At 44.0% G+C, this 20000-nt stretch overlaps 7 non-coding genes across 7 annotated transcripts; all 7 read left to right on the forward strand.

The window, feature by feature from the left end:
• Window positions 1-10910: 10910 nt before the first annotated feature.
• Window positions 10911-10983, forward strand: trnar-ccu (transfer RNA arginine (anticodon CCU)). The gene has a single exon. It is a non-coding gene; the product is annotated as a tRNA-Arg (tRNA).
• Window positions 10984-12653: 1670 nt separating this feature from the next.
• trnar-ccu (transfer RNA arginine (anticodon CCU)) lies at window positions 12654-12726 on the forward strand. The gene has a single exon. It is a non-coding gene; the product is annotated as a tRNA-Arg (tRNA).
• Window positions 12727-13578: 852 nt separating this feature from the next.
• trnar-ccu (transfer RNA arginine (anticodon CCU)) lies at window positions 13579-13651 on the forward strand. The gene has a single exon. It is a non-coding gene; the product is annotated as a tRNA-Arg (tRNA).
• Window positions 13652-16138: 2487 nt separating this feature from the next.
• On the forward strand, window positions 16139-16211 carry trnar-ccu (transfer RNA arginine (anticodon CCU)). The gene has a single exon. It is a non-coding gene; the product is annotated as a tRNA-Arg (tRNA).
• An 851-nt stretch (window positions 16212-17062) lies between these two features.
• Window positions 17063-17135, forward strand: trnar-ccu (transfer RNA arginine (anticodon CCU)). Its single transcript has one exon. It is a non-coding gene; the product is annotated as a tRNA-Arg (tRNA).
• An 852-nt stretch (window positions 17136-17987) lies between these two features.
• Window positions 17988-18060, forward strand: trnar-ccu (transfer RNA arginine (anticodon CCU)). Its single transcript has one exon. It is a non-coding gene; the product is annotated as a tRNA-Arg (tRNA).
• Window positions 18061-18912: 852 nt separating this feature from the next.
• On the forward strand, window positions 18913-18985 carry trnar-ccu (transfer RNA arginine (anticodon CCU)). Its single transcript has one exon. It is a non-coding gene; the product is annotated as a tRNA-Arg (tRNA).
• Window positions 18986-20000: the final 1015 nt, after the last annotated feature.

The raw sequence follows: 20000 nt of genomic DNA on the forward strand, positions 1-20000 counted from the left end.
AAGTATTAACTATTTAAACAACTGTTTACACTATATACATGATGCTATATACATGAAAATATATACATTATTTGGAAATGGTTCTCCGCATTTCCTCCAACCACACCTCTTTTGAAACAGTCTCAGTCTGTGGGCAGTACACCCTGCCCCTGTACTGGCTATGTCCTGTAGCACTTGTTTTAAATTGCCCACATTTTTTTGCAAGTGTTGGCCTCTACGGTTCTCCTGTAGGGTCTCTTGGGCATGGCGTCTGGATTGGCAGCTGGTGAAGCGGGTAAGCGGGTGCCCTGTACAGCTGTTGGCTGTAACAGTGGCTGTACCATTTGCATCCCCTGGGCCATTGGGATGCCCTGGATCATTTGCACTCCCTGGAACATTGGCACACCCTGGAACATTGGCACAGCCTGGAACATGGGCACACCCTGGAAACCTGGTGCTGATGGTATAAGTATATTTGGTACCATCTGCAGTGATGCTCCAGATGCAGATGGTGTCAGCAACGTCTGACTCTGCGCTGGTGCCTTGGGTCTGAGAGGGGGTCGCCCAACAGAAGTCTGCCTCTGCTTTGCCTGACCAGCTGTGCTCTCTGGTAGCCTGTATTGGTGCTGCTCCCCTGGTTGTTCTGGCTCAGTCCGTAGACGTTTGGCTACCTGGAGAGGCTCATGAGCTTCAGGGAGGGGCTGAGGCAACTGAATGCCCTGAAGCAGCACAGACAGCTCCTGCTTTTTCTGTCTTTTGTTATACCACTGAATCAGGGTGTTCTGGTTAACCTCCACCAGCTGCATGGATGTTCCTCCCATCACCAAGCTGTTGCCCAGTACAAGCTGCCTTATCCTGCGATAGTCTTGCAGGATCAGAGACCATCTTGACAGGGCTCCCTTGCCTTTTCTTTTGGGGCTTGGGTGGACAGTGCAAAGTCTGATGAAGATGGTCTCCACCAGACGGCAACAGTCAGGCCACTGAGCAGGTGCGCTGCTTGCACCCAGCACACATCTGGTGGTGCTCTCTACACCAGGGTGAGTGGGCTTCTTCGGGACCTTGAAGCGTCCACTCAGCAGTCTCTTTCGGCATCGACTGTCATACACCACCCGTTCCTTGTCCCGGTCATCCAGGTTCTGCCAAAGAGCAATTATGGTGTTGGCTTCCTGGTTGGTCAGGCTGAGGGCTGTGTGGTCCCGGAGATCCACCAGATATTCTGCCAGCTGGTCCACATGTTGATAACCCGGGATATTTTGGTAGTCAACAGCCTATTAAAAAACACAAACATGCAATACAATTATTACATCACATCTGTCTAATGCATAATTCCATAACTGATTGTGTTACTTTCCTGTTTATCACCGTAAAGCACTGTATAGTACAAAGCAGAGAGCGCCATTCTTGACATTTTACAAAGCACCAAATAAATAAAGATGACTTGACTTGATGTGTATTTGCAGCTTACAAATGAATTTAGGCTGTACTTTTAAATGTAAAATATGTGGAAAGTCTGGATTTAAAGCACTGGATGTTAATTCATCATAATTATTCTAGTTAATTTGAAAGACATACAAAAGAGTATTATTTACCGTCTCTTCTTCATCAACATCCTGACCAGCATCCTCTGGCTCTGAGGGGAGAGTTGAAACAGATGTTTCAGAGGGAACAGGTGTGACAGCAGTCCCTGAGGGTCCAGGTGATGAAGGAGACTGTGTGAGGACAAGTTTGGGGTCAGGGATCAGTGAAGGGGATGTGGAGCCCAGTACAGGTGTGGCACTGCTGGTGACCAGGGTGGAAGAACCCAGTGTCAGTGTGGAAGAGGGTGGTGACAGAACAGCCTCCGGATCTGCTATTGTGTGATCCTCGCTGATGTCACAGAAGCCCTCATCTTCATCTCGCTCCTCCACACTGAGGTCCTCAATGAGCTCTGCTGTCTGCTCAGAGTCAGGATTCATGTCCTGCAGTGCCTGACCAGTCTGCTGGAACAGATACTGCACTCCAATGAGCTCACCTGAAATAAAAACAATAAACAAACGGAAATTAAATAGAATGTTGTGTATCATATTTGATACATTAGGCTTTTGTAGTAGCTCATATAGTGTGAGAATATAGAGCTCATCATCAAGGAGAAAAAAAACAAAACAGTTTTATTTAGAGGCCCAACACGTTTAATTATGTGGGCAAAACATGAAATTAAATGCAATACAATGATGATTGAGAGAAAAGTCTGATGATCATTTTGATATTTACATGTAACATGATTTTCTAATCAAGTGAACCCAAGCTGCTTCAGTCTAGTAACTAGTCATTAAATATTAGTAACAATATAAAAGTTATTCTTACAATTACTTTATAAAATCAGTAAAGGTTTCACAATGAAAAGAAACGTGAAGCACGAGCTGAAGGTGGACACTTTTACATTTATACTAAAAGACTATAATCAATCAGACGACAGAGGCCAGGTTTCCTAAAAATTTTTGATCATGTTGATCATTTAGAGTCCTTTAGAAACTTGCATATCAATTATGATACAATCGACTCTATAGGGTTAAATCTGACATATAGACGGAGGTTACACAGAAATTGCAAGTTGATAAAATAAAAAGTATATAAAATAATTCTCACCGGTGTAACATGCAGGGGGACAAAACGTGGGGACCACTTTCCTGCCAAACAGCTTTTCATAATTGCCGTTTACACAGTGAACAAGTTCTCCTGTGTAGCTGCGCAAAGCTGATGGCTCCGATGACTGGGAAGCAGCCTCCCGGTCCTGGTTCCACCGGTGTAGACCCTCCAGCAGATAAATCTGAAAGTTCAGACTGTTTGCACTGGTCCCTGTAAATAGACACAACAGTGTTTAGGAGGTGTTAAAGGAACACACAAAAACACTTAATGCTCTTTCTTTACACATGCACAGTGTGTGTGACAAAGACAATACCTGGGATGAAACGGTTCAGGTGTAAATGAAAGGACTCGAGAGAAGTGGAGCCTCTGGCACATCTGTAGGTCTTCAGAAGCACGCCTCCCTTGTTTAGGCTCCCTGTCTCTGTATAGAGCACAACACCAGGGGGGTCTTGAATGCATTTCACATGCTTCTTCTGGACATTCCAGATGTGCTCCATCCTTTCTCGGTCCAGGAGAGGAACACCCAGGGAGTCTTTGCCCTTGCTGCTCAGGAGCTCTGTAAGCAGCCGCTCAAGGAGAAGGATGGTAGTCTCCTCTCCACAGGTCCTCCTCCGGCAATGGAGTGCCAGCTCATTCCTGGTAAGATGCTTGTTGACATCTTCATCTGTCAGCGCAGGCCAACCCTGGGATATCAACAGCTCTCTCTTTGCTTTGCGAAGCATAGAAACATCAGCCGCATCCCACTCAAAAATGCACGCTGACAGCCGTGACATGAAGATGGGATACAGCTGATGGGCATCAGTTGTACACCCCATGGCAATCCTGCGCATAAAATACCAGATGTCCAACCGAATCATGAGATCAGGCCACCCTCTGAATCTGGTTTTCAGCTTGGTCTCACCAACATCAGTGCAGCAGCCACAGTCCACGTACAAAACAGCAGGTGGATCCACACTAGCCTGCTGGTACCTTTTCACCAGACCATCGACCATCATGTCCAGTCCTGCTCCTTCCTGTGCTGTCAGCACACTCATGAGCACCTGACCAAACTCATTGCCAACAGAGGTAAGCCAGAGTCCCGTTCCCCTTGCCGTCCCAGCCAGCTTCTTAGTGATCTGCAGTAGATGACAGGAAGCATGCAATGCAATGAAACATCACACCATCTAGAATATGATACTCATGCTCTGATAATGATATAACAGTAAACACCATAAATTAACAAAAATCCCCTGCTAACCTTTTTAGTAGAATCCATCTTCAAGACTGAACCATACGTAGATGTTATCCTTGCATGGATTTCATCCAGCCTTGTCAGGATGTCTTGGCTGTACACGGTGAGCAGCCACTTGCAGCTTGGGACCACTGTAGGCTCTGGGGGTTCCTGGAATTGTATTTGCAACACCCCGGGTCGTTTGAGGAAGTCCACACATTGGGTGGTGTACCGGGCCATACGCTGGAGCCACTCCTCACTGTGGTTCTCACGCAGCTGTTTGATGACCCGCATGGGACTGTTGCCTAGGCCACGCTCACGCAGGAGCCGAATGACTCTCATATCACAGGCATACCTTAGGAAAAGCAAAATCCACACATTCATATATTTTACGTAATTGATTTGTAAAGTATTTGCAAACATATGTGATGATGGGCTATCAACTGGATGTGGAATTAAAGTGTACTTACTTCCGCGTGAGGATGACCCGAAATTCAGAGCGATGGCCCAGATCCAGCTGTTGCAGGACAGTCTGACTCCAGGACACATGCGAGGCTTTACACTTGGTACAGATGAGGGTTTCTGTGACCATGTTGTACATCCTATCGATGTCCAGAACCTGCCGTGCCCTTTTGTGCAGACCGCCTCCAGTCAGCTGATGCTGCCCGCAGGCAGAATTGGGACAGAGAGCCTTGATCTTCCACAGCTTGTACGGCATCCACAGCAACAGAGCATGACAAAAAAATCTGTCTGGAGCTGGAGCCTGGTTGTAAATAAGTGCTGGCTGTGGTGGGTAATACCAGAGCTGTAGGTTGTCTCGAAGCTCTGGTTTTCCCTTGGGCCCCATTTTAAAAAGCCTGCTGGCAATCCACCTGTGATCCTCTGGTGGCAAAGTGTCCGACCAAAAACGATGCAGTCGAACTGCAGATGCATCTTGCAGTAATGCCCCCGAAGGAGTAGTCTGTGAGGGAAAAAGACAAAACATTTAGTCTAGCAGGTCATTTACCCTCATATAAAATAGAAAATATTGGATGTCAAATACGTACTTAAGGTTATAGAATAAAATGTATACATTTGTTCCAATAGTTTTCAGAATTGTGTCAGCTGCTAGCACTAATTTGTGTGACTCTACTGAGTTGTGACAGTTAATATGCAAATTCAATTATTTTGGACCAATAAAATTTGAAATTACTTACCGAGACAACATGCAATGAAATATAATATATGTTGCATATATAACAAGAGAAAGAAACAGTCATAACTGTCCAATAATTTTAACTAATCCTAGATGGAATTATACAATACTGTTTAAAGGTCTATGTTCAGTAAGATTCTTTTTGTTTTTGAAATATGATTAAAATACAGTCAAAAACAGTAATAGTGGGAAATAATATTGCAATTTAGGATCGCCGCTTATTTGAATCTGTTTTCAAAAGTATTTACAGTTTTTTTCAATCGCTAACAAGCGCTTACCCATACTTCAGATACTTTTTCCTAAACTCTTAACACAGACTCACACCAACAAAACACAATTGGCCAAATGGATAATTTTCTTCTCAATAACACATTTTGTTACAGATTTTTATGATTGTTTACACACTAAAATAAAAATTTCCACGCAATTTGCAAAATTCTACTCCAATGAGCAAAACCCCTCCACAGATTTGCACAACATTACACACAATGTCTGTTTTACCCTTTTAGCAAAACATTACACACAGTGATTTGTAAAACTCTACACACATTTTCACACCTTAGACACAGATAAGGATTGTGAGGTTACTTCCTTGTCATTACAAAGCCCCGGATTGCCATTGACCACACTAATGAATTAATTGGATATGCACATCCATCAGGCGTGGAAGCACACATGTGCTAATTTGAAAACGCATCACTCAGGAGTGCTATAAAAGGCAGCAGGTGAGTTCACCTGTCTTCAACAAAAATGGAAGGAGCTAGAAGAAGAAGAAGAAGAAGAGTGAGAATAAGAGGGGGGGCTCAAAGAGGAGATGAAGGAGGTAGAGGAAGAGGAGAAGGAGGTAGAGGAAGAGGAGAAGAAGGTAGAGGAAGAGGTGAAGGAGGTAGATGAAGAGGAGAAGGAGGTAGAGGTTTTCAAAATTGCATGTAAACAATTGAAAAAAACTGTAAATATATACTAACTCTTCATTTCAAAATAGAACACATCTTTCTCTGCACACACTAACTTTACCAAAACACTGGAAATCTGACTCAGAATGAAATTATTCTGTCAAAGAATAACACTTGTTTTCACTTCACAAGGTACATGCAGTCAATTAAAGTACTAGGGTTTCAAAATACTGGCTATTGTATTACAAAAACTTCATAGACTTTTGTGTTTCAGTTTTACAGGTATTTGCATACAAAACATGCAATCCACCATTTTTACACTAAATTTATTGGTTGGGAACTGTATGTCCACATGTACAGTATTCCAGTAAAAAGCAAATCAGTTTTTTTTCCCTTTACTGTTTACCAGCCTCTCTTAGCGAAAGACCGTGGTTGATTACATGGTCAATGAGAGTGGCACGAATTTCATCACTGACTACTGTTCTTGCAGCCTTTGGAAGTCCTTAGGCCTGCTCTTCTCCCTGGCCCTGCTCCTCTCACTGCACCTCTCATCTCTCACTGCACCTCTCACTGCACATCTCACTGCACCTCTCACTGCACATCTCACTGCACATCTCACTGCACATCTCACTGCACCTCTCGCACATCTCACTGCATCTCTCACTGCACATCTCACTGCACATCTCACTGCACCTCTATCTGCACATCTCACTGCACCTCTCACTGCACCTCTCACTGCACCTCTCACTGCACATCTCACTGCACATCTCACTGCACATCTCACTGCACCTCTCACTGCACCTCTCACTGCACCTCTCACTGCACATCTCACTGCATCTCTCACTGCACCTCTCACTGCACATCTCACTGCACATCTCACTGCACATCTCACTGCACCTCTCACTGCACCTCTCACTGCACCTCTCACTGCACATCTCACTGCACCTCTCACTGCACCTCTCACTGCACATCTCACTGCATCTCTCACTGCACATCTCACTGCATCTCTCACTGCACATCTCACTGCACATCTCACTGCACATCTCACTGCATCTCTCACTGCACCTCTCACTGGGCCTGCTCTTCTCCCTGGGCCCCTTGCTCTTACTCTTCCTCGTCCAGACATTACAGTGTTTGTCTTTTTCTGTTTCCAAAAACATCACTCCTCAAAGTCCTCCTTTTAATGTATAAGTGTCAATGTAACAGAAAGAAATAACCCCTGCCACTGAGTCTAAGCCAGACTGGAATCAGCTATGGTTGGCCCAATTTACCCAACATAAATCAGGTGTGTGTCAATTATTCAATTGTTTGTTTATTATCAGCTGAGATATATTGTTTTTGAACTGATATCATTAAAGAAGCCGAGGTTTTTATACTGTATCTAAGGTTTGGAATATTGTTTTTGCTATTGCAAAAAGTGCACAGATGTGGAATGTGTCTTAGAATGCAATGTGGATTATGCCAGTACTTACAGAGACAGTGGTGCTTGGTGTAGGGGCACTGGACACTGCTGCGCTGGGTTGGTCAACAGCCTGAGATGTTTCCTGGAATACAAAATATGTTTCTAAAAAGTGCACAGATGTGGAATGTATCTTAGAATGCAAGTTTCTAAAAAGTGCACAGATGTGGAATTTGTCTTAGAATGCAATGTGGATTATGCCAGTACTTACAGAGACAGTGGTGCTTGGTGTAGGGGCACTGGACACTGCTGCGCTGGGTTGGTCGACAGCCTGAGATGGTCTCCTAGCCACACTCAGATTTGGCTTTGCAGCAGCAATGTGGGACCCACCAAATCTTGGTTTGGTGAACTAAAAAAGGGCAAAACAATTTCAATGAAAAGACAAATTGAATTGTAACAGCACATTGGCCAAAAATATAATAAAATGTAAAATGAGAAAATATCTATTGATCCTATCATTCATTATATAACTAAAGGACCTGCTTTCTTTCTTTAACTTATTTTTTTGTCTGTGTATTACCACACTCTACAACTTATACAGATTGAAATAAGCACAGTTAGAATAGAAAAATGTGTGGGAAGGTATTGCTAGAATGTGAGTATATAGTAATTTAACAAGTACCTTTTAAAAATGACTTAAAATCAAAAATAGTTTGCACATAGTTTGTAAGAGAAAGCGTTTATTAACAGTAATGAAGGTTACCCTTGAAATGGCAACAAAGCAGATTCATGATGACTTAATTAATAATACGTGTATAATTAATTGTGCATAAGTGGAATGTTACCTGAGAAATACAGAATGAAAGACGTAGCTTCAGTAGCCAGTTGGAAAAATCAAGAGAGATGCCATGAAGGACGCGAGTGTCCTTTAACCCATAATGGCAAAGCCCAATTAGAGAGGAAGAGGAGAATGCAAGAGCAGAGCCCAGAGAAGAAAGAGAGATCACATAGGTTACATTGTTCTTTCACCATTTTACTTGATCTAAACCAACCTGAGACAGTGAAACTGACCAATAAGCAGACTACAGCCGCCCCTGTACAAGGTGTCACAGCTGGCAGGTAGGTGTAAAAACATACCAGCCATTTCCACTGAACTTAAACCTTTATACTAAACGTATATTAAAACTGCAATTATAAAAAAAAAAAAAAATTGTTATTACCTTTGACAAACTTGGTATAATTTTAGAAGTAGGCTGGGGTGGGAGCTGACGCTGACTCTGCGCCATGACCTCCTGTGCTGGTCCAGTAGCGGCAGACTGTTGTTCAACAACCCTTGGTGCTTGTCCAATAGAGGCTGTGGCCTGCTTAAGACAACCACAAAAATACATAGGCTACAATAATTGTTGAACGAGAAGAATTTGTTCAGTAAATTATACATATATAAAAAAAATACAAGTTACATCTTTACATTGTTACCTTTTGAGTGTGAAAACCACATATGCACTTTGGGACCGCTCCGAGCAAGGTTGTCTGGCCGCGAGACTGCATCGGACATCTTTCAATCTGTAAACATTATCACACATATAACATAGAATACATGCATTTCTAACTTATCAGTATGAATGCCACATTAATTTATTGTAGTCTGTCATTTATTTTTATTCATGTTCTTTGAAGGGGTGACACAAACTGTAAAATTAGAGATAAAGAGTGAGTAAAGTTAGTATCCTCCTTTAAAAGAACAAGAGAGGAACATTTCACACCTTCAAAAAAACATCCATTCACTCAATATCCCCACCCCCACTGCCTCAAATCTCTGAATCTCCCAGTGCAAAAAAAAGGTTTTTTTTTTTTACATAAATAAACATAAATCTCAAATACCTGCAACATTATCTACATACATATCTATAAATAATGATGACATTGAATTTAATGATTAGGATTACAATTATTACATCATGCAAAGGTGACAAAAGCACACTCACCCTTTGGTACACGTCATGCCACTTTTTCTGTCGAGGAGCTGGCCTGTTACCCTCATTTGATGGCCAAACTCCTGTGCTGGCAAACTTTTTTAGCCTTGCAATCCAGTCAGTATCTGACATGGCTTTATGGGATTTTTTGCCAGACATTTTTTTGTTGGGGGGCTAACGGTTAGGTTATATCGTTTTGAACAAAACTACTATAATACAAATTATTTCTTTAAAAAAAGCACACACGATATTTACAATTATAATATATACAATTATATACAAATATAAAATTACATTGTCCGAAAATACAGTTAAAGTTACCGAAAAATAAGTTTTGCAGTCCTCCGTTAAAATGATGATGCCTGACCTCCGTGACAGTGATGCTCGACGTCTGAACTTTTTGACCTCTGACACGCCCCTCAGGATATGTCATTACTTCGTACACCTTCGGCTCAGTTCGGCAACTTGATTGACACTCGGCTAGCTTCCTGACTCCTCCTCCTAGCGGTGCTAAGCGTAAACGTGCCATCGACATTTCCTTGTACTCTGATTGGTCAAATGTCGAAAATGATAAGGAAAAAGTCAAGAATGGCGCTCTCTGATTGGCTGCAAATGTTATAATGTCGAGAATGGCACTCTCTAATTGGCTGCAAATGTTATAGCGCGTCGACGTGATTGACTGTGGCGTTCAACATTGTTCAACATTATCCCCATTTTGACGGACTATCCTTCGGCAGCTGGCGTTCCTAAGCCAGGGATTGTGGGTTCGAGTCCCATCTGGGGTGGTTTATAGAAGAGTGGAGCAGCGGAAGTGTGCTGGAACCATAACCCAGAGGTTGATGGATCGAAACCATAGACTGCTTTACTTAATATTGCTCTGCATTTTAACCTGTTTTAATTGATAATAGAAGAGCATTTCAAGCGAGCCTACACGCAAGTCATTTTGAAAAAAGTAGGCTGTGTCAAAGCAGTTGCCGGGAGCAGAGTGGCGCAGCGGAAGCGTGCTGGGCCCATAACCCAGAGGTCGATGGATCGAAACCATCCTCTGCTAAGACTATTTTACTTATAAACATACTCTGTTCCTACCTGAAGAAAAGCTATCACGTCTATGTGCTAAAACCATTTGTTTTTTTCTCCTGATCTTGTGAATGACAGAGGCACTTCCTTTCTCAATTTATGTGTCGCTTCATGTGCACTTTAGGTGCACTTCATGTGAGCCTAAAAGCAAGTCCATTTGAAAACCCATGTGAATGGGAGCTCTTCTATGGTTAGCAGAGTGGCGCAGCGGAAGCGTGCTGGGCCCATAACCCAGAGGTCGATGGACCGAAACCATCCTCTGCTAAGGCTTCTTCATTTATGTACTTGTTTTATCCCAAATAAAGAGCAACTTCCACATCCTGCTTGATCGTTCAGAAAATCTGTGTGTTTGTGTGTGTATGCCCTGTTCAAAGGCCTCATTTACTAAGCCACCTGGATGAGATGGACAATTAGTAGGGCAAGCGAATCATGTCCCAGTGGCCTGTTCGAAGTAGTCGTTCATCAGGATTACTTTGTGTGATGGTCTTGTTTAAATGCCAATGCTGCTGTTGTCACTAAAGCCAAAGTAATCTGGGCACATAAGGACGGGACTTTCACAGCCCCAGTGGCCTAATGGATAAGGCACTGGCCTCCTAAGCCAGGGATTGTGGGTTCGAGTCCCATCTGGGGTGGTTTATAGAAGAGTGGAGCAGCGGAAGTGTGCTGGAACCATAACCCAGAGGTTGATGGATCGAAACCATAGACTGCTTTACTTAATATCGCTCTGCGTTTTTAACCTGTTTTAATTGATAATAGAAGAGCATTTCAAGCGAGCCTACACGCAAGTCATTTTGAAAAAAGTAGGGTGTGACAAAGCAGTGGCCGGGAGCAGAGTGGCGCAGCGGAAGCGTGCTGGGCCCATAACCCAGAGGTCGATGGATCGAAACCATCCTCTGCTGAGACTGTTTTACTTATAAACATACTCTATTCCTACCTGAAGAAAAGCTATCACGTCTATGTGCTAAAAACCTTTTGTATTTTTCTCCTGATCTCGTTTATGACAGAGGCACTTCATTTCTCAATTTATGTGTCGCTTCATGTGCACTTTAGGTGCACTTCATGTGAGCCTAAAAGCAAGTCCATTTGAAAACCCCTGTGAATGGGAGCTCTTCTATGGTTAGCAGAGTGGCGCAGTGGAAGCGTGCTGGGCCCATAACCCAGAGGTCGATGGACCGAAACCATCCTCTGCTAAGGCTTCTTCATTTATGTACTTGTTTTATCCCAAATAAAGAGCAACTTCCACATCCTGCTTGATCGTTCAGAAAATCTGTGTGTTTGTGTGTGTATGCCCTGTTCAAACGCCTCATTGACTAAGCCACCTGAATGAGATGGACAATTAGTAGGGCAAGCGAATCATGTCCCAGTGGCCTGTTCGAAGTAGTCGTTCATCAGGATTACTTTGTGTGATGGTCCTTAGCCAGGGATTATGGGTTCGAGTCCCATCTGGGGTGGTTTATAGAAGAGTGGAGCAGCGGAAGTGTGCTGGAACCATAACCCAGAGGTTGATGGATCGAAACCATAGACTGCTTTACTTAATATCGCTCTGCATTTTAACCTGTTTTAATTGATAATAGAAGAGCATTTCAAGCGAACCTACACGCAAGTCATTTTGAAAAAAGTAGGCTGTGTCAAAGCAGTTGCCGGGAGCAGAGTGGCGCAGCGGAAGCGTGCTGGGCCCATAACCCAGAGGTCGATGGATCGAAACCATCCTCTGCGAAGACTATTTTACTTATAAACATACTCTGTTCCTACCTGATGAAAAGCTATCACGTCTATGTGCTAAAACCATTTGTTTTTTTCTCCTGATCTTGTTTATGACAGAGGCACTTCATTTCTCAATTTATGTGTCGCTTCATGTGTACTTTAGGTGCACTTCATGTGAGCCTAAAAGCAAGTCCATTTGAAAACCCATGTGAATGGGAGCTCTTCTATGGTTAGCAGAGTGGCGCAGCGGAAGCGTGCTGGGCCCATAACCCAGAGGTCGATGGACCGAAACCATCCTCTGCTAAGGCTTCTTCATTTATGTACTTGTTTTATCCCAAATAAAGAGCAACTTCCACATCCTGCTTGATCGTTCATAAAATCTGTGTGTTTGTGTGTGTATGCCCTGTTCAAACGCCTCATTGACTAAGCCACCTGAATGAGATGGACAATTAGTAGGGCAAGCGAATCATGTCCCAGTGGCCTGTTCGAAGTAGTCGTTCATCAGGATTACTATGTGTGATGGTCTTCTTTAAATGCCAATGCTGCTGTTGTCACTACAGCCAAAGTAATCGGGGCACATGAGCACAGGACTTTCACAGCCCCAGTGGCCTAATGGATAAAGCACTGGCCTCCTAAGCCAGGGATTATGGGTTCGAGTCCCATCTGGGGTGGTTTATAGAAGAGTGGAGCAGCGTAAGTGTGCTGGAACCATAACCCAGATGTTGATGGATTGAAACCATAGACTGCTTTACCTAATATCGCTCTGCATTTTAACCTGTTTTAATTGATAATAGAAGAGCGTTTCAAGCGAGCCTACACACAAGTCATTTTGAAAAAAAGTAGGGTGTGTCAAAGCAGTTGCCGGGAGCAGAGTGGCACAGCGGAAGCGTGCTGGGCCCATAACCCAGAGGTCGGTGGATCGAAGCCATCCTCTGCTAAGACTGCTTTACTTATAAACCTACTCTGTTTTTACCTGAAGAAAAGCTATCACGTCTATGTGCTAAAACCTTTTGTATTTTTCTCCTGATCTCGTTTATGACAGAGGCACTTCATTTCTCAATTCATGTGTCGCTTCATGTGCACTTTAGGTGCACTGCATGTGAGCCTAAAAGCAAGTCATTTTGAAAACCCCTGTGAATGGGCGTTTTTTTATGGTTAGCAGAGTGGCGTAGCGGAAGCGTGCTGGGCCCATAACCCAGAGGTCGATGGATCAAAACCATTCTCTGCTAAGGATTCTTCACTTATGTACTTGTTTTATCCCAAATAAAGAGCAACTTCCACATCCTGCTTGATCGTTCAGAAAATCTGTGTGTTTGTGTGTGTATGCCCTGTTCAAAGGCCTCATTTACTAAGCCACCTGGATGAGATGGACAATTAGTAGGGCAAGCGAATCATGTCCCAGTGGCCTGTTCGAAGTAGTCGTTCATCAGGATTACTTTGTGTGATGGTCTTGTTTAAATGCCAATGCTGCTGTTGTCACTAAAGCCAAAGTAATCTGGGCACATAAGGACGGGACTTTCACAGCCCCAGTGGCCTAATGGATAAGGCACTGGCCTCCTAAGCCAGGGATTGTGGGTTCGAGTCCCATCTGGGGTGGTTTATAGAAGAGTGGAGCAGCGGAAGTGTGCTGGAACCATAACCCAGAGGTTGATGGATCGAAACCATAGAGTGCTTTACTTAATATCGCTCTGCGTTTTTAACCTGTTTTAATTGATAATAGAAAAGCATTTCAAGCGAGCCTACACGCAAGTCATTTTGAAAAAAGTAGGGTGTGACAAAGCAGTGGCCGGGAGCAGAGTGGCGCAGCGGAAGCGTGCTGGGCCCATAACCCAGAGGTCGATGGATCGAAACCATCCTCTGCTGAGACTGTTTTACTTATAAACATACTCTATTCCTACCTGAAGAAAAGCTATCACGTCTATGTGCTAAAAACCTTTTGTATTTTTCTCCTGATCTCGTTTATGACAGAGGCACTTCATTTCTCAATTTATATGTCGCTTCATGTGCACTTTAGGTGCACTTCATGTGAGCCTAAACGCAAGTCCATTTGAAAACCCCTGTGAATGGGAGCTCTTCTATGGTTAGCAGAGTGGCGCAGTGGAAGCGTGCTGGGCCCATAACCCAGAGGTCGATGGACCGAAACCATCCTCTGCTAAGGCTTCTTCATTTATGTACTTGTTTTATCCCAAATAAAGAGCAAATTCCACATCCTGCTTGATCGTTCAGAAAATCTGTGTGTTTGTGTGTGTATGCCCTGTTCAAACGCCTCATTGACTAAGCCACCTGAATGAGATGGACAATTAGTAGGGCAAGCGAATCATGTCCCAGTGGCCTGTTCGAAGTAGTCGTTCATCAGGATTACTTTGTGTGATGGTCCTTAGCCAGGGATTATGGGTTCGAGTCCCATCTGGGGTGGTTTATAGAAGAGTGGAGCAGCGGAAGTGTGCTGGAACCATAACCCAGAGGTTGATGGATCGAAACCATAGACTGCTTTACTTAATATCGCTCTGCATTTTAACCTGTTTTAATTGATAATAGAAGAGCGTTTCAAGCGAGCCTACACGCAAGTCATTTTGAAAAAAGTAGGCTGTGTCAAAGCAGTTGCCGGGAGCAGAGTGGCGCAGCGGAAGCGTGCTGGGCCCATAACCCAGAGGTCGATGGATCGAAACCATCCTCTGCTAAGACTATTTTACTTATAAACATACTCTGTTCCTACCTGAAGAAAAGCTATCACGTCTATGTGCTAAAACCATTTGTTTTTTTCTCCTGATCTTGTTTATGACAGAGGCACTTCATTTCTCAATTTATGTGTCGCTTCATGTGCACTTTAGGTGCACTTCATGTGAGCCTAAAAGCAAGTCCATTTGAAAACCCATGTGAATGGGAGCTCTTCTATGGTTAGCAGAGTGGCGCAGCGGAAGCGTGCTGGGCCCATAACCCAGAGGTCGATGGACCGAAACCATCCTCTGCTAAGGATTCTTCATTTATGTACTTGTTTTATCCCAAATAAAGAGCAACTTCCACATCCTGCTTGATCGTTCAGAAAATCTGTGTGTTTGTGTGTGTATGCCCTGTTCAAACGCCTCATTGACTAAGCCACCTGAATGAGATGGACAATTAGTAGGGCAAGCGAATCATGTCCCAGTGGCCTGTTCGAAGTAGTCGTTCATCAGGATTACTTTGTGTGATGGTCCTTAGCCAGGGATTATGGGTTCGAGTCCCATCTGGGGTGGTTTATAGAAGAGTGGAGCAGCGGAAGTGTGCTGGAACCATAACCCAGAGGTTGATGGATCGAAACCATAGACTGCTTTACTTAATATCGCTCTGCATTTTAACCTGTTTTAATTGATAATAGAAGAGCATTTCAAGCGAGCCTACACGCAAGTCATTTTGAAAAAAGTAGGCTGTGTCAAAGCAGTTGCCGGGAGCAGAGTGGCGCAGCGGAAGCGTGCTGGGCCCATAACCCAGAGGTCGATGGATCGAAACCATCCTCTGCTAAGACTATTTTACTTATAAACATACTCTGTTCCTACCTGAAGAAAAGCTATCACGTCTATGTGCTAAAACCATTTGTTTTTTTCTCCTGATCTTGTTTATGACAGAGGCACTTCATTTCTCAATTTATGTGTCGCTTCATGTGCACTTTAGGTGCACTTCATGTGAGCCTAAAAGCAAGTCCATTTGAAAACCCATGTGAATGGGAGCTCTTCTATGGTTAGCAGAGTGGCGCAGCGGAAGCGTGCTGGGCCCATAACCCAGAGGTCGATGGACCGAAACCATCCTCTGCTAAGGATTCTTCATTTATGTACTTGTTTTATCCCAAATAATGAGCAACTTCCACATCCTGCTTGATCGTTCAGAAAATCTGTGTGTTTGTGTGTGTATGCCCTGTTCAAACGCCTCATTGACTAAGCCACCTGAATGAGATGGACAATTAGTAGGGCAAGCGAATCATGTCCCAGTGGCCTGTTCGAAGTAGTCGTTCATCAGGATTACTTTGTGTGATGGTCTTGTTTAAATGCCAATGCTGCTGCTGTCACTACAGCCAAAGTAATCGGGGCACATGAGCACAGGACTTTCACAGCCCCAGTGGCCTAATGGATAAGGCACTGGCCTCCTAAGCCAGGGATTATGGGTTCGAGTCCCATCTGGGGTGGTTTATAGAAGAGTGGAGCAGCGGAAGTGTGCTGGAACCATGACCCAGATGTTGATGGATTGAAACCATAGACTGCTTTATCTAATATCGCTCTGCATTTTAACCTGTTTTAATTGATAATAGAAGAGCGTTTCAAGCGAGCCTACACACAAGTCATTGGAAAAAGAGTAGGGTGTGTCAAAGCAGTTGACAGGAGCAGAGTGGCACAGCGGAAGCGTGCTGGGCCCATAACCCAGAGGTCGGTGGATCGAAGCCATCCTCTGTTAAGACTGCTTTACTTATAAACCTACTCTGTTTCTACCTGAAGAAAAGCTATCACGTCTATGTGCTAAAACCTTTTGTATTTTTCTCCTGATCTCGTTTATGACAGAGGCACTTCATTTCTCAATTCATGTGTCGCTTCATATGCACTTTAGGTGCACTTCATGTGAGCCTAAAAGCAAGTCCATTTGAAAACCCCTGTGAATGGGAGCTCTTCTATGGTTAGCAGAGTGGCGCAGCGGAAGTGTGCTGGGCCCATAACCCAGAGGTCGCTTGACCGAAACCATCCTATGCTAAGGCTTCTTCATTTATGTACTTGTTTTATCCCAAATAAAGAGCAACTTCCACATCCTGCTTGATCGTTCAGAAAATCTGTGTGTTTGTGTGTGTATGCCCTGTTCAAAGGCCTCATTTACTAAGCCACCTGAATGAGATGGACAATTAGTAGGGCAAGCGAATCATGTCCCAGTGGCCTGTTCGAAGTAGTCGTTCATCAGGATTACTTTGTGTGATGGTCTTGTTTAAATGCCAATGCTGCTGTTGTCACTAAAGCCAAAGTAATCTGGGCACATAAGGACGGGACTTTCACAGCCCCAGTGGCCTAATGGATAAGGCTCTGGCCTCCTAAGCCAGGGATTGTGGGTTCGAGTCCCATTTGGGGTGTTTTGTAGAAGAGTGGAGCAGCGGAAGTGTGCTGGAACCATAACCCAGAGGTTGATGGATCGAAACCATAGACTGCTTTACTTAATATCGCTCTGCGTTTTTAACCTGTTTTAATTGATAATAGAAGAGCATTTCAAGCGAGCCTACACGCAAGTCATTTTGAAAAAAGTAGGGTGTGACAAAGCAGTGGCCGGGAGCAGAGTGGCGCAGCGGAAGCGTGCTGGGCCCATAACCCAGAGGTCGATGGATCGAAACCATTCTCTGCTGAGACTGTTTTACTTATAAACATACTCTATTCCTACCTGAAGAAAAGCTATCACGTCTATGTGCTAAAACCTTTTGTATTTTTCTCCTGATCTCGTTTATGACAGAGGCACTTCATTTCTCAATTTACGTGTCGCTTCATGTGCACTTTAGGTGCACTTCATGTGAGCCTAAAAGCAAGTCCATTTGAAAACCCCTGTGAATGGGAGCTCTTCTATGGTTAGCAGAGTGGCGCAGTGGAAGCGTGCTGGGCCCATAACCCAGAGGTCGATGGACCGAAACCATCCTCTGCTAAGGATTCTTCATTTATGTACTTGTTTTATCCCAAATAAAGAGCAACTTCCACATCCTGCTTGATCGTTCAGAAAATCTGTGTGTTTGTGTGTGTATGCCCTGTTCAAACGCCTCATTGACTAAGCCACCTGAATGAGATGGACAATTAGTAGTGCAAGCGAATCATGTCCCAGTGGCCTGTTCGAAGTAGTCGTTCATCAGGATTACTTTGTGTGATGGTCTTGTTTAAATGCCAATGCTGCTGTTGTCACTACAGCCAAAGTAATCGGGGCACATGAGCACAGGACTTTCACAGCCCCAGTGGCCTAATGGATTAGGCACTGGCCTCCTAAGCCAGGGATTATGGGTTCGAGTCCCATCTGGGGTGGTTTATAGAAGAGTGGAGCAGGGTAAGTGTGCTGGAACCATAACCCAGATGTTGATGGATTGAAACCATAGACTGCTTTACCTAATATCACTCTGCAATTTAACCTGTTTTAATTGATAATAGAAGAGCGTTTCAAGCGAGCCTACACACAAGTCATTTTGAAAAAAAGTAGGGTGTGTCAAAGCAGTTGCCGGGAGCAGAGTGGCACAGCGTAAGCGTGCTGGGCCCATAACCCAGAGGTCGGTGGATCGAAGCCATCCTCTGCTAAGACTGCTTTACTTATAAACCTACTCTGTTTCTACCTTAAGAAAAGCTATCACGTCTATGTGCTAAAACCTTTTGTATTTTTCTCCTGATCTCGTTTATGACAGAGGCACTTCATTTCTCAATTCATGTGTCGCTTCATGTGCACTTTAGGTGCACTGCATGTGAGCCTAAAAGCAAGTCATTTTGAAAATCCCTGTGAATGGGTGTTTTTCTATGGTTAGCAGAGTGGCGTAGCGGAAGCGTGCTGGGCCCATAACCCAGAGGTCGATGGATCAAAACCATTCTCTGCTAAGGATTCTTCACTTATGTACTTGTTTTATCCCAAATAAAGAGCAACTTCCACATCCTGCTTGATCGTTCAGAAAATCTGTGTGTTTGTGTGTGTATGCCCTGTTCAAAGGCCTCATTTACTAAGCCACCTGGATGAGATGGACAATTAGTAGGGCAAGCGAATCATGTCCCAGTGGCCTGTTCGAAGTAGTCGTTCATCAGGATTACTTTGTGTGATGGTCTTGTTTAAATGCCAATGCTGCTGTTGTCACTAAAGCCAAAGTAATCTTGGCACATAAGGACGGGACTTTCACAGCCCCAGTGGCCTAATGGATAAGGCACTGGCCTCCTAAGCCAGGGATTGTGGGTTCGAGTCCCATCTGGGGTGGTTTATAGAAGAGTGGAGCAGCGGAAGTGTGCTGGAACCATAACCCAGAGGTTGATGGATCGAAACCATAGACTGCTTTACTTAATATCGCTCTGCGTTTTTAACCTGTTTTAATTGATAATAGAAGAGCATTTCAAGCGAGCCTACACGCAAGTCATTTTGAAAAAAGTAGGGTGTGACAAAGCAGTGGCCGGGAGCAGAGTGGCGCAGCGGAAGCGTGCTGGGCCCATAACCCAGAGGTCGATGGATCGAAACCATCCTCTGCTGAGACTGTTTTACTTATAAACATACTCTATTCCTACCTGAAGAAAAGCTATCACGTCTATGTGCTAAAAACCTTTTGTATTTTTCTCCTGATCTCGTTTATGACAGAGGCACTTCATTTCTCAATTTATGTGTCGCTTCATGTGCACTTTAGGTGCACTTCATGTGAGCCTAAAAGCAAGTCCATTTGAAAACCCCTGTGAATGGGAGCTCTTCTATGGTTAGCAGAGTGGCGCAGTGGAAGCATGCTGGGCCCATAACCCAGAGGTCGATGGACCGAAACCATCCTCTGCTAAGGCTTCTTCATTTATGTACTTGTTTTATCCCAAATAAAGAGCAACTTCCACATCCTGCTTGATCGTTCAGAAAATCTGTGTGTTTGTGTGTGTATGCCCTGTTCAAACGCCTCATTGACTAAGCCACCTGAATGAGATGGACAATTAGTAGGGCAAGCGAATCATGTCCCAGTGGCCTGTTCGAAGTAGTCGTTCATCAGGATTACTTTGTGTGATGGTCCTTAGCCAGGGATTATGGGTTCGAGTCCCATCTGGGGTGGTTTATAGAAGAGTGGAGCAGCGGAAGTGTGCTGGAACCATAACCCAGAGGTTGATGGATCGAAACCATAGACTGCTTTACTTAATATCGCTCTGCATTTTAACCTGTTTTAATTGATAATAGAAGAGCATTTCAAGCGAACCTACACGCAAGTCATTTTGAAAAAAGTAGGCTGTGTCAAAGCAGTTGCCGGGAG

The sequence above is a fragment of the Siphateles boraxobius genome, unplaced genomic scaffold (assembly GCF_051911475.1).
Source record: "Siphateles boraxobius isolate OS27281-9 unplaced genomic scaffold, OSU_SipBor_1 100, whole genome shotgun sequence".
NCBI lineage: Eukaryota > Metazoa > Chordata > Actinopteri > Cypriniformes > Leuciscidae > Siphateles > Siphateles boraxobius.